Source organism: Talpa europaea (assembly GCF_964194135.1).
Source record: "Talpa europaea genome assembly, chromosome: 9".
NCBI classification, from domain to species: Eukaryota; Metazoa; Chordata; class Mammalia; order Eulipotyphla; family Talpidae; genus Talpa; species Talpa europaea.
Genome location: NC_140076.1, coordinates 39,124,934 through 39,137,281, shown reverse-complemented (window position 1 = coordinate 39,137,281; position 12,348 = coordinate 39,124,934).

The window sequence follows — 12,348 nt, the reverse complement described above, 5'->3', positions numbered from 1 at the left end:
CTCTTTATTAATTTTTAACTTGCAAAAATCTTCAAGAGTATAAACTATTTATATCCAAGATGCGATACCCACAGCCTGTATTTGGACAAGCACTCATTCAAGGAGAAGACAAGGAAATGCTGTGAAAAAGGATGATTTCTGGATGGGCCATTAACTCTCTTGTAGCTCTGTTAAACAAGCAATGTTAAACAAGCACCTCAGCCTACTGGTCAGAGTTCTGTATGAAGTCTTTCAAGGGCACCCTAAAACTGAAGTTACAATTGTTTTTGCATTATACAGCATGACAGCATTCCCCCCTCCCACCCCAAGTGATAACAAAACATTTGCCAGGTGACATGCGGTAGCAGGTAGTATGCTCTGTAAACTTCAGAAAATGTGAGCCACAGAAGAGCAAGGATTTAGGTTCCTGAATATTTTGACATTTTATCAACATAAGAATTCTCACATTTGCTTGACTGAGGCAATAGAGCACATTCTTTCCTAAAAAAAGGGAATCAACAATATTAGTGCTAGAAAGAAACTTGGAACTCATATAAAATTCCCACCCCAAACTTTGCTTCATTACTTTCAGTGATGGGGAGCTCACCACCTTATAAACCAGTCTATTCCATGTCTGCACAGCTCTCTCAGAGAGTGCTTCCTCAGCGGAGACCTAAGACCACCATCATACCTTGTCCCTTCGCTGTATACATTTCTAGGTAAAGACCCCCATTCTCTCTAATGTCTCAATAGATATTTTTCCCAGACCATTCCACATGATTGGTCTCAAAAAATCAACCACATCAAGAATAGTGGTGAGAAAGGCCTGGAGAATGCAGAGTATTTACAAAAGCAAGAGATGACAGTGAAGTAACAAAGAAGAATGGAGAGACAAAGAGAAATTAACACACTTGGATGTGAAAGAGTATGAGGTCCTTCATAGCTCCAAAGTTCCAAAAGAAGAGACAAAATCTGAAGTAGCATACTTAAGAGAACTCCTACCTAAAAAAAAATAATTTCCTATTATTGTGCCACTATTTTCGAAACCCTACACATCCCCTGGTTCTGGCAGAATCATAAAGTAGCTGTAGTAGAAGCCCTAATGGAGTCTCTAACCTGAGTTAGAGAACAAAGAGGATTTTAAAGACAAAATGAATAGATTGCAGAGGAGAAAAAGCAGCCCCCGGGCCCTTTTTGTCCAGATAATATAGCCTTTGTCTTATCTGTCAATATCTATAGATCTCAAAAGCTAAATATGTACAGTGCTTATGTGTCTAGACAGACAGACAGACAGTTCTAGACAAATGATGGAGCTGAATTTTTATGCTCTGGAAACATTTGAAACAAAGGTATGCTGTGGAGGTTTCACATCGCTCATGCCTGTAGCTCAAATGCAGCAGGAATTCCAGCAAGCATTTTCAGGGTCTGATGGAAGAGGAAAGATCTGACATTACAAAAAAGTTTCTTTTCTGTTTGCCCCTCCTTTCCCAGCAGCCCAGTGCAACACCTGTCTCATCAGCAGGGACACTCGGAAGGGATGGGCCTCAAGGCACCTCAGCCCCAAGATTCTCCATGCCTCATTCTTCATCCACGCTGCTCGTAATGTTCCATCACTGGCACAGTTACACCTGAACACTCTGGTGCTGCCAAACACCTGGCTTGATTTTCCACTGTCCAAATGAAAAATAAGCATAATCTGCTTTTTGAGGATACAGCAAATGAGGGAGTTCATGACAAATTGTGTTGGTTTATGCAGAATAGTGATAATAAGATACAAATGAGATTTTTTTTGCTTAATGAATAATACTAATCACGTTTCAACAAATGCTGTGCCCTTCTAATTAGAGAGACTGCATAAAATCAGCTTAATTTATTTGTGACTAGTTATACAGAGTTTAAATATTTACTAGAGATTTACTCAAATGTTTGAGAGGATTTTAAACATTTCCTACAGTTGAAGCGGCCTGCCTAGTTCTGTGGGGTGCAATGACAGCTTTAACTTGTGGAAACTCTCTGATTTTGTAGCATGTCATGAAAATCCTGGTTTGAAAATGAAGGAGAAGGGTATTATTGATTTACATACTAATTCTCCAACTGTTACTCATTTTCTTGATTCCAGCTTCCAAAGTTGCTCTCTGAACATTCATCACTGTAGTACACTAGAGGGGATGAGCATCTTTTTCAATAAATTATAGGAACTATGACTAATTACAGTGATATTAACTATGCAAAGTAATGTGTAACTTAAAATGGATACGTTCATCATTTCAAATTATGTCTCTGACTTTTGATGGTCTAATACAGGCATGCTCTTTTTGTACTGAACGTGTACTACATTTTCTAAGGATCTCTTTGCAATTCTATGTTCTGCTTGTGCGTATACTGACCTACTAAAAATAATCTTCTAGAGCCTCTTCAGAAGCAATTAAAAGATTAGCAGATGACCACAAGATAATAAAAAAAATAGGGACACATATACTTATAATAGGAATCTATATTTACATATAGATATAATGTATATACCCTGGCATATATATCTACATATACCTATATATATATATATATATATATATATATATATATATATATCCTGGCATGATTAAGTCTGGTTATAAGAAGTTTTACTGAAATGCTTTATTATCTGTATTTTTCAAAAGCATTTTGACTATAAGTTATTTTTATTTGATGCTAATAGCAACATGGGGGGGGGTCAGACACCGGTGTTCTTATCTTCTAGATGAAGACACCCAGGTGCCAATCAGTTAAGTGAACTGCCCAAAGCCATAAGGCTAATTAGTGACAATCTAGGGCTACATCCCACACGATGTACCATCTAGTCCATGTTTTATTTGCCCTACCAACGGGGCAATCAACATTTAAGTGAGTTCATTGAAGAAAGTTACAGAACAATTTCAAGTTCTCCCTTTACCTGAGCAAAATAATTTCTTCCATCATTCATTTATTCTCAACATACAACCAGTTAATGAGCACCCTATGTGTGCCAGGCACTGTTAGATACTGCAGATGGAGGACAAGGACAAAATCTTTATATTACAGAGCCTTCCTTCGGGGGAGGAAGATAGACATGTACGTCATCAAAAAATTATAAAACACCATGGAAAGGCTATAAAGATCTTTATAAGGTGTTATGGAAGAAGAAAGGTACAAAATTATTTCCGACTAAGAGATGAGTAAGGAGATGGTCCCCTAGGGAGGTGATGGTTAAATTCAGTCTGAAAGAATTCACTGGATTTGTCTTGGCAGCCAAGAACAGAAAAGGCATTCCACAGCTTAAAGAAGCAAAGCATGAAGGGCATAGTGGATCAGGGATGAAAAGCCTGGAAAATTAGGCAGAGGATTTAGTGACTGGCTGTAGAGGTCACCTTAAGGAGTTGAAGCTTTACTGTGAGGTGGTAAAGCATAAGGGGAGGATCAAAATGGAGGAAGTTTTCTGTTTCAGCAAGGTGAACTGGAGAGGGTATGCAAAATGGGATGGAAAGAAAGATTTTGGAGGAAGAGCCCAAGCAGAAAGCTACTGCAAAGTTGTAGGAACAACTGATAAGGATCTGAGTCAGCACTGGGGACATAAAGGCCAGAGACTGGGTAGGGAAAATGTATTTGAAAGATACTTTGGAATCAAATGGTTGAACAGATTACCCTTATGATATACATAGACATATTTCCCCTTTCTGTTTCTTTGTGTTCCTTCAGTGTTCAGGACAAGATTTTGTCCTTGTCCTCCATCTGCAGTATCTAACAGTGCCTGGCACACATAGGGTGCTCATTAACTGGTTGTATGTTGAGAATAAATGAATGATGGAAGAAATTATTTTGCTCAGGTAAAGGGGGAATTTGAAATTGTTCTCTAACTTTCTTCAATGAACTCACTTAAATGTTGATTGCCCCGTTGGTGGGGCAAATAAAACATGGACTAGATGGTACATCGTGTGGGATGTAGCCCTAGATTGTCACTAATAGCCTTATGGCCTTGGACAGACTGGGTAGGGAAAATGTATTTGAAAGATACTTTGGAATCAAATGGTTGAACAGATTACCCTTATGATATACATAGACATATTTCCCCTTTCTGTTTCTTTGTGCTCCTTCAGTGTTCAGGTGACATGACTCATTAGCCCTTAAGCAGAAGACAGGAATAGAAGACAGGAATAGAAGACAGGAATAAATGTTTGTCATTGAAAATTCCTGTTTTTCTCTTGAAATTGCACCTTGTACAGTGCTTACAATATAACAGGTATATTCAAGAAGGATTTTTGACTTATGATTGGCTGACATGTTATGATATGATGGATTTTTCTTCAACTTACAAAGAAACCAAACATCTACATCAAAATAAAGCATTTTATGCCTGAAAGCCCATATGCTTAAAGGAAGAATATACTTGATTCCTAAATATAACTTCTTCTGGATACCAACTGCAAACACATAGCAAACTTCACTGAAAATATTTGTTCCAAACTATCATATTTAGTCTAGATTTTAGGTATTTAAAAAGGTATATTGTGTTTCAAGATAGCTTGTGACAATATTTAACAATAAGTGTGTTAAGAGCAATTTCTAACACATAGTTAAGAAAATGACTGCATAATAAGTGGGTTAAGTGCAGACTCTTGAGCTACTGCCTTCCTCAAGTTCTACCTCTCTCATTAAGCTGTGACCTTGGGTAAGTCATCTAACTTCTCCAGTTTTCTCACTTATAAAAGGAGACTAGAGACAGTAACAACCACAAGGTTATTCTATTAAAATGAGTTCTTTCATGTATGTAGAATTCAGAACACCTCTGACATTATCATTGCTACAATTGTCAGATTAAATAAAGACATGTTTCTATCTAATATTCTTAATTATGTTGATAATAATTTGACTATCTTCAAAAATTCAAAGAAGATAGCATCATTATTTATAATGAGAATAAAGGCATTGTCTTTCAGTCATAAGTAGTTTCCTAACTCTGTGCAAAGACATAGTTGAATTTGAGAATAGCAATCTCAAAAGATTATGTCAATTTGATTTTTACCAGGTTTTCCTTTAAAGTCTGTTATCCCTTACTTTATTTATATAAACTTTTTTGAACTTAGTGATATTTTCAAACTTGAGGTGAAAAGGCCCATTCTTTTTCTATCTAGTATTGCTTTTCACGTGTCCTAGGCCAATTTTTTTTTTTAATTTTCAGAAGATATTAAACTCATTCATGCTCCCAAGATTCAAAAACTAAACCTTTGCCTTAGAATAAAGGAAGCACTTATTGAAAACACAGTAGTTGTTCAATAAATGTGTGTCAGACTAGACAGATAAGATGCTTAGTATGTATGTGCTCTCCCACTTGGTTCTCATGATATTAACTAAGGTAGCATTATTATGTCTGCCATGTAGGCAGGAAATCTGAAAGATGCAGGGCCTTGCTCAGGGTCACACCACTAACAGGTGGCTCTCAGGGATTTACCCTGAGGTCACCAGACTCTAGTCCTAGTGCCCAGTTCTAACTTCCAAGGTGATTCTTAGCCTCAGTTCCTCATGATACAGAATCTTTTCTCTCTTACAGAAAGTTGGCATCACCAATGTGTTAAATATTTTATTAGGCTTTTCTCAAAATGCCGAATTCCATTATGCCTTTTCCTTATAAGGTCAACTGAGCCTCCTGAAGCAACATGCAGAAACTTATATGCAGATACATCAGGAAAGAGTAAAGTATTTTAAACAACCTTCTAAATAGAAAAACATCTTCATCTAAAACTCAGTGTCCCAAGTAGAGGTGGAATCTGAGAAACGAGTGATTTTAGACCTTGGCCATATCAAGCAGCATTCATTGATTGTATGGGTTCACATTTTATTGCTGTTATAAAACAAATATTAGTATTAGCTGATTAAATGGAATTTAAAAGACCACTGAATATTTTTTAAGAGTATTTAGTGAAATGACCCTTTAAAAATAACCTATTAGCTGTCAGGTGCTTTTCAAAAATATGTAAGTTCTAATTAGATAAGAACAAGCAAACAAACAGCTGAGGCCTCTGGGGCCCCCAAGATCATAAAGCTTTTGGTCTCTTTTCTGACACCAACTGCTTTAAGGCCTCATTTCACCCCTGGATGGTTGAAGCCTGAGGCTGCAGCCTGAAAAGGCAGTCCAGAGGGCAGCTCAGAGTGAAGTTGTTTTGGCGCAGAAGGAGGCACCAAAAGCATCTGATTATTTTAAAATGTACTTTCATTGTGCTGCTTGCAGCTGTGAGTTAATTTTGTTTAAAAACCAACCGTTTGCTTCTTTAAAATCCAGGTTTTTTTCCCCTCTGCAGAGCAGCTGCAAGAAGAACAGCAGCGACTTCAAAAGCCCCCTACCTCCCTGAGAGCGACACTTTGGGAGGATGCCTTCCTCGCCAGCAGGGAATCAACACCAGCTCCAGAGTGCACAGGCTTTCAAGACTCTCCTTGTTGGCTAATTTGTGCAGATGAGCAGATGGATTGACCAATAGCAGAATGGTAGAATTTTAAACCTGAAGGAGTTCTTAGTACTCTGACCTTAGTCTGGCCTTTTACAGATGAGGAAACTCAAAGACACAGAGGTAAGTGGCTGGCCTATGATTTTACATGTAATTAATGGCAGCCCCAATGTGCATATAATCTGGAACCAGAGAACAATGGGTATGAGGAAATAGAAATAGGGATTCCATTACTAGAATGATTCTGCAGTGAGCATTCTGCTTCCCCAAGGTAGCATTTATTAGCTGTAAGCATGTTATCTTAAAGATACTTGGCCATTGGCTCCATAGTTCCTCTCCAGTTTCATTTCTGAATTACCTTTTTAAGGAAATTCTGGATTATTCTATACTTTACCATTTATAAAAGCTCATCTCTCTCAAGAAGTACTCTCTCTCCAATGCTTCTCTCAACACTTTCAAAGGCTTCTCCAATGCCTTGCATCCTAGTTAATCTGATATGACTCTAACTCATTATATGGTGAGCCTATGCCTACTTTAAATTTACTTCTACCTTTTACGATCCACACTGCTCAAAATGTTTCTTCCTTTGATCACACTATCAAATTAGACAAGGAAGCTCTAGATCTTGACTTTAGAGCTTCTTCAGTCAGTATGTGATAATCAGTGTTTCTGTGAATCCTCCCAGATTTCTAGATGTTTAGAACAGTGATAAACAGTGGTGATTAATCCTGCCTCTGCCATTGCCCTGTTAGCTAGAGGGTAGCTCTGCCAGTCACTTGCCAATCAATTTCACAGAATATAGGCTGTGTCTCACCAAATTCAAATCTCCTAATTAATGAAGTGACAAAATTTTGACACTTTGTTGGCTTCTCTGGCTCTTATGGGAATTAGGGGAGAGGATTGAAGGAGGTTAGAAGAAGGGGGAGAGTGAGTAAGTAGAGATGAATACACACTGACTTAATGGGTCTTTGCCAGTTTTTAGCTAATAGCAATTTTTCAATAAATAATCTTTTGCAATTATAAAAGTAATATGTATTCAGTGCAGAAAATCTTTACTATATATTGGAAAACAAAGAATAAAGCAAAAGTCATTTTATTTAAGTTTGATCTGTTTTAGATTTAGGTAATGAAAACCTGCCACTTAGCTTAAATGATTAGGTAATATGTTAGCTCATCCTAAAATTGGGGCAGACTTTAGCACTGTTTCAATTCAGAGATGTGACAATGTCACTAGACAAAAGATCTCATTCCAGCTCTTGGTTCTGTCTTCTGTGTGTCAGTTCACCTTAAGATCAGTATCACTCCATGGTAACAAAATCTCTTCCCATATCATCAAGGACCGTATGCCTCTTCATACAGGGTCAGGGAGAGAGAATGGGCATCTCCCACTTGACTATTTATATAATTATTTCAATTCTTTCTGATTAGATCTAATGAAATCATATGCCTATCTCTAAATCAAACATTAATGCCAATATAATAGGCCTCCCTGATGGCACAAGGGGTTGAGACACAACCTACAAAGCTATCCACAGCCACTGCAGCACGAGTTTGATCCCCAGCAGGCCAGGGAGCTACCCACGTGGAGCAGCAGACCTCCTGTCTCGCCTGCTGCTCCCCTCAGCAGTATATTTCAGTCAGTATGCCTATTCTGTTCCCCACTCTGTCTCTGGCGACATCTCACCCCCACACCTCTGGCCTGTACTCCAGTTCTTATATGCATAAATAAATAAATCTTTTTTTAAAATGCCAAAATAACACTTTGCACTATATCCAGGCTCGGAAGCGGATGACATGTCCACCGTTAACCTAATAACCACAGGAGGAGGGATGCAATCCTGCCAATTGACTTCACTCAATGAAGGATCAACTGTGGAATGCAAGGTGAAGGTCAGCCTCACTAAATTGCAGAATGACTTCTATACCTGGTGTGGAGAAAAGAAGGATAATGGGTTGAATGGTTGGGAGCTGATCACAGTGGCTTCCACATACTAGTAATCCAACTCCCTAGGAAGAAACATTATTGGTATTTTTGCCAAAGAGCTTTGAACACACACAGATGCTCTCCGGATATGTGTATATGTATGTGTGTTACTACAAAACATAATTATATTGCATATAAAACTATTTTATTGCCTCTATTTTCCTGAAAAGTATATCATCAGAGTTTTCTCATGTCATCAAATATTCTAAAAATTATTTAAAAGACTGCATGGAATTTAAATAATCCCTTCGATTTGGACATTCATTATTTCATTTTTCATCTTTAGAAATTAAACTACAATAAATAAATTTGCACATATATCCAAGCAGAGTCTTCTTGCCATAGGATAGGAGAGTAAAAATGGAATTGATGGGTGAAACACTATAACAAGACTTTCAGATACTTATTACAAAATCACCACCCAGAAATATTGTGCCAATTTTACACTCTGGCAACAGTATATATTAGCATAGTTAAGTACCCACACCTGTTATATTTTTAAAGTTCCAAAGAATAAAAAAAAAATTGTTTGAATTAGTAGTCTAAATCTGGGGGGTAAGTAAAAGGAGAAATCACTGATTTATTGAAAACTTGGAATTCAAAATACAGAAACTCTTGATTTTTTTCAACCCATCATGTCTGGGCTTACCCTAAGAGGAAACACAAAATAAGACCATAATTGTGTGGAGAGCTAAGGGCCCCTCAGAATCTATTGCAGGCTACTCCATCCATCCTGTTTGATATGGAAAGGGCAGGCATAATATTTGAGCTAGCTTAGGCAAAAAGGTAAGTTCATCCCTCATATGATGAGTAAGGTAAGAGTATAATTGGGAATAACTAGGACCAAGACTTGCTGGTACCAGGATCCTATCTGTGCAATCATTATCTGTATGTCTTTCCATGTCTCCCCCAACTGCAAGTAAAAATTTTCTGGGAAGTGAGAACCTCAGCTGCCAGAATCTTCTATGCCTGCATTTTCTCACCTTCACCACCAGAAAACCTCACCTGAGTCTCAACATCAAAAATTCAGGGCTATATCCTGAAAGGTCAAAGTCATCTGCAGACCCATGGTTTGGGGAGAGTGGAGGTGGGCTTCTGAGAAGCAGCCAATTACTACATGATTAGCAGTGCCTTATGTTACAGACAGGTAGACCAGCTAAAAAGACATAATAACACACCTTATAAATATTGCCTGTTAAAGCCCTTAAATAACTCCAACACATTTAACACCATAAACGCATACACAAATGTGTAGTGGAAAAAGTAAGACTCACAGGAATCATATTAATTGCCTAGACCTCTCTTTCTCTCTTTCTTTTCCCTCCCACAACACCCCCCACCCCATGCTGTCCAGACCTGCTGTCAATCACAGTGGACTGAGAAGGAAAGCACATGTTAAATGAAACACTATTCTGTTCTAGCTCCCCTCCAGGAAGATAGGCTGAATTTTCATTCAGTTACTTTTCAAACTTTTTTCTCTTCTGCATTCCAAGACAGCAGGTTAGCCTGTCCCTAAAACGCATACAATAAAGCTTCTTAGCATCACAAAAGAGCCTCTAGATTTGTTCTAGTCTGTTCATCTCATTTTGTGGCATAGTGGAATTATGACCAGAGATTAAGCGACATGCCTGTGGTTAAAAATCCAGCTAATGTCACAGAAAACTCAAACTCAGAAGACTTCCCATCTCCCAGGCCAGTCATCTCCTGCTCACATGTGGGTGTTTCAGTCACTCTAAAGTGGATGGAGCTCCCAGAGTGAAAATTAACATCAGAAAACAGCTCCAGAGAAAAAGGAAAAAGGGTGGTGCATATCTGCGAAGTGTCCAAATAACAATATCTCTCCCATCATTTCCTTGGCAAGAAGTGAATACACACCCAATGACAGTAGTGGGAGAGGGCGGTGGGGACAGCAGTGCACTCAGAACTAAGTCAAGTCACCAAACGATTATTACATACCTGCAAGGTACCCAAATGCCTATTTTGTGCAAGGTGCTGGTGGCAGAACAATAAACAACAGAGCTATGTTCATTGGCCTTGCAAAAATAGCAATCTACTGGGGAAGTCATGAAGCACAAAGTCACAGGCATGACGGCTATTTTGAAGGGTCAAGGGCAGGATCCAGTGGGAATGGTCTCTCAGAAGAGGAGAGTGAAGCTGAGATGTGGGGATGAACAGGATATATTCCAGGGTATATGTAGTGCAATAATGAGGCAAGCATAGAGAAGATCTTGTTTAAAACGTGGTGGTGAAAGTAATGATTTGGGTATCCAGACAGACCCCTGCGGTTGAAGCACAGAGAGTGAGGGAGAGGGTGGAATGGTAGCTTGGAGAAGGCATGAAGGGCTATGGGCTTCATGAGCTACATTCACAAATTTGGTCTTTATTTAAAGGACAAGAAAAAAGGTTTTGCAAGGGTGAGGCAGAAGCAAACCTGCATTTTATTTTATTTTAGATTTTTTTTTAATTTATTTATACAAGCACTGGGTACAGTCAGAAGCACAGGGAGAGTGAGAGAATTCACCAGAGCCAGAGCGGGGAGCAAAGCAGGCAGAAGGACCGAAGCACACTGCTGAGGGGAGCAGCGGGGATCGAACCAGCGCTACAGAGGCTGTGGGCAGCTTCGCAACCCAGCGCTCAACCGCTGTGCCACCGGGGAGGCCCCAAACCTGCATTTTAAAAGGGTCCTTCTACCAACAGCATCCAGAAATTAGAAGGGACTGAAGCTGGACCTCTTAGTGAAACCTCTTAGGGGCACTTGCACTGGTATGATTATACCACAGTGGTGACTTAGATGTCAGAGTTGACAGTGAGGGGAAGGGCCAGGGGACTTGAGATTTGCTTTCACTGTTCCCTGAGTCATGCATACCAGGAAAACCAGAATCAATCCTAAAATCTCTACAGGAGGGGCAGGGGGGGTTCTCTGAGAATTAGTATAGAAAAGAATTCAAATTGCACCCTGTTTGCTAGGAGAGGATTAGAGAAATTAGTATACAGAAGAAAAATAAAATTAGGTATAGTAATTCTGATTCACAGACACTATTTCCTGGCCAGATGCTGCTGTGGAAATTTCAGAAACACCCACTAAAATCATAAATGAAAATCACATATTCGTAACATTTAATGAGAATACAGGCTGAATTTACAGCCGCTGAATGTGCAATATGGATGAAGATGTTGATTTACCCATGGAAGATGGAAATATATATGATAGAGGAAAACAATACCCAGAAATGTGATAAACATTTGCATGAAAATGAGCCACTGGAAAAAAAATGCAAAACTTCTTCAATACTTTATGCACCAAATTATGTTCAGAGCAGTCAAAAAGAAATAATAATAAATAATAATAGTGCATTTTCCTGCCATTAATATTTTTACAAAACTTCTTTTGACTTCAGTGGAAGTTCTGCATCTTGAATGTGGCCCAGGAAATTTATAGTCTGTAACTCAGAGACCAAAGACCTTGAACATCAACAAAATCTCTTACCCTTATTTATATACACTGTTCTTTATCACAAAGGAAGAGCTGGTACCCATTCCAAGTAACCAATCATTATGCAAGGAATATTCTGACTCACCCAGCATCCTTAATCAGTAAATGCTGTGCCAATGGAAAGAAAGAGGGAAGAAGTCACAGCATCCATTAATAAAAAATGACTGGGGCTTTCTATCAACAGAAGCATCATTAGGAAACGTATGGTAGGAAAATAGTAGGCTGTAGATTTGTGATGGCAGGGATGGCAATGGAATACTAACATTTATACCCTCTTCACCACTTTGTTTTAAAATGACGCTGGATTTCAGGTAACTACACATGTGCTTAATACAGCATCTTACATTTTCAATTTCTTACTAAATTCCTAAATAAAATCTTAAAAGATGGAATTGCCTCACCCATTCTTTTGGTCCTTCCTCTAGACTCCAAACACAAAT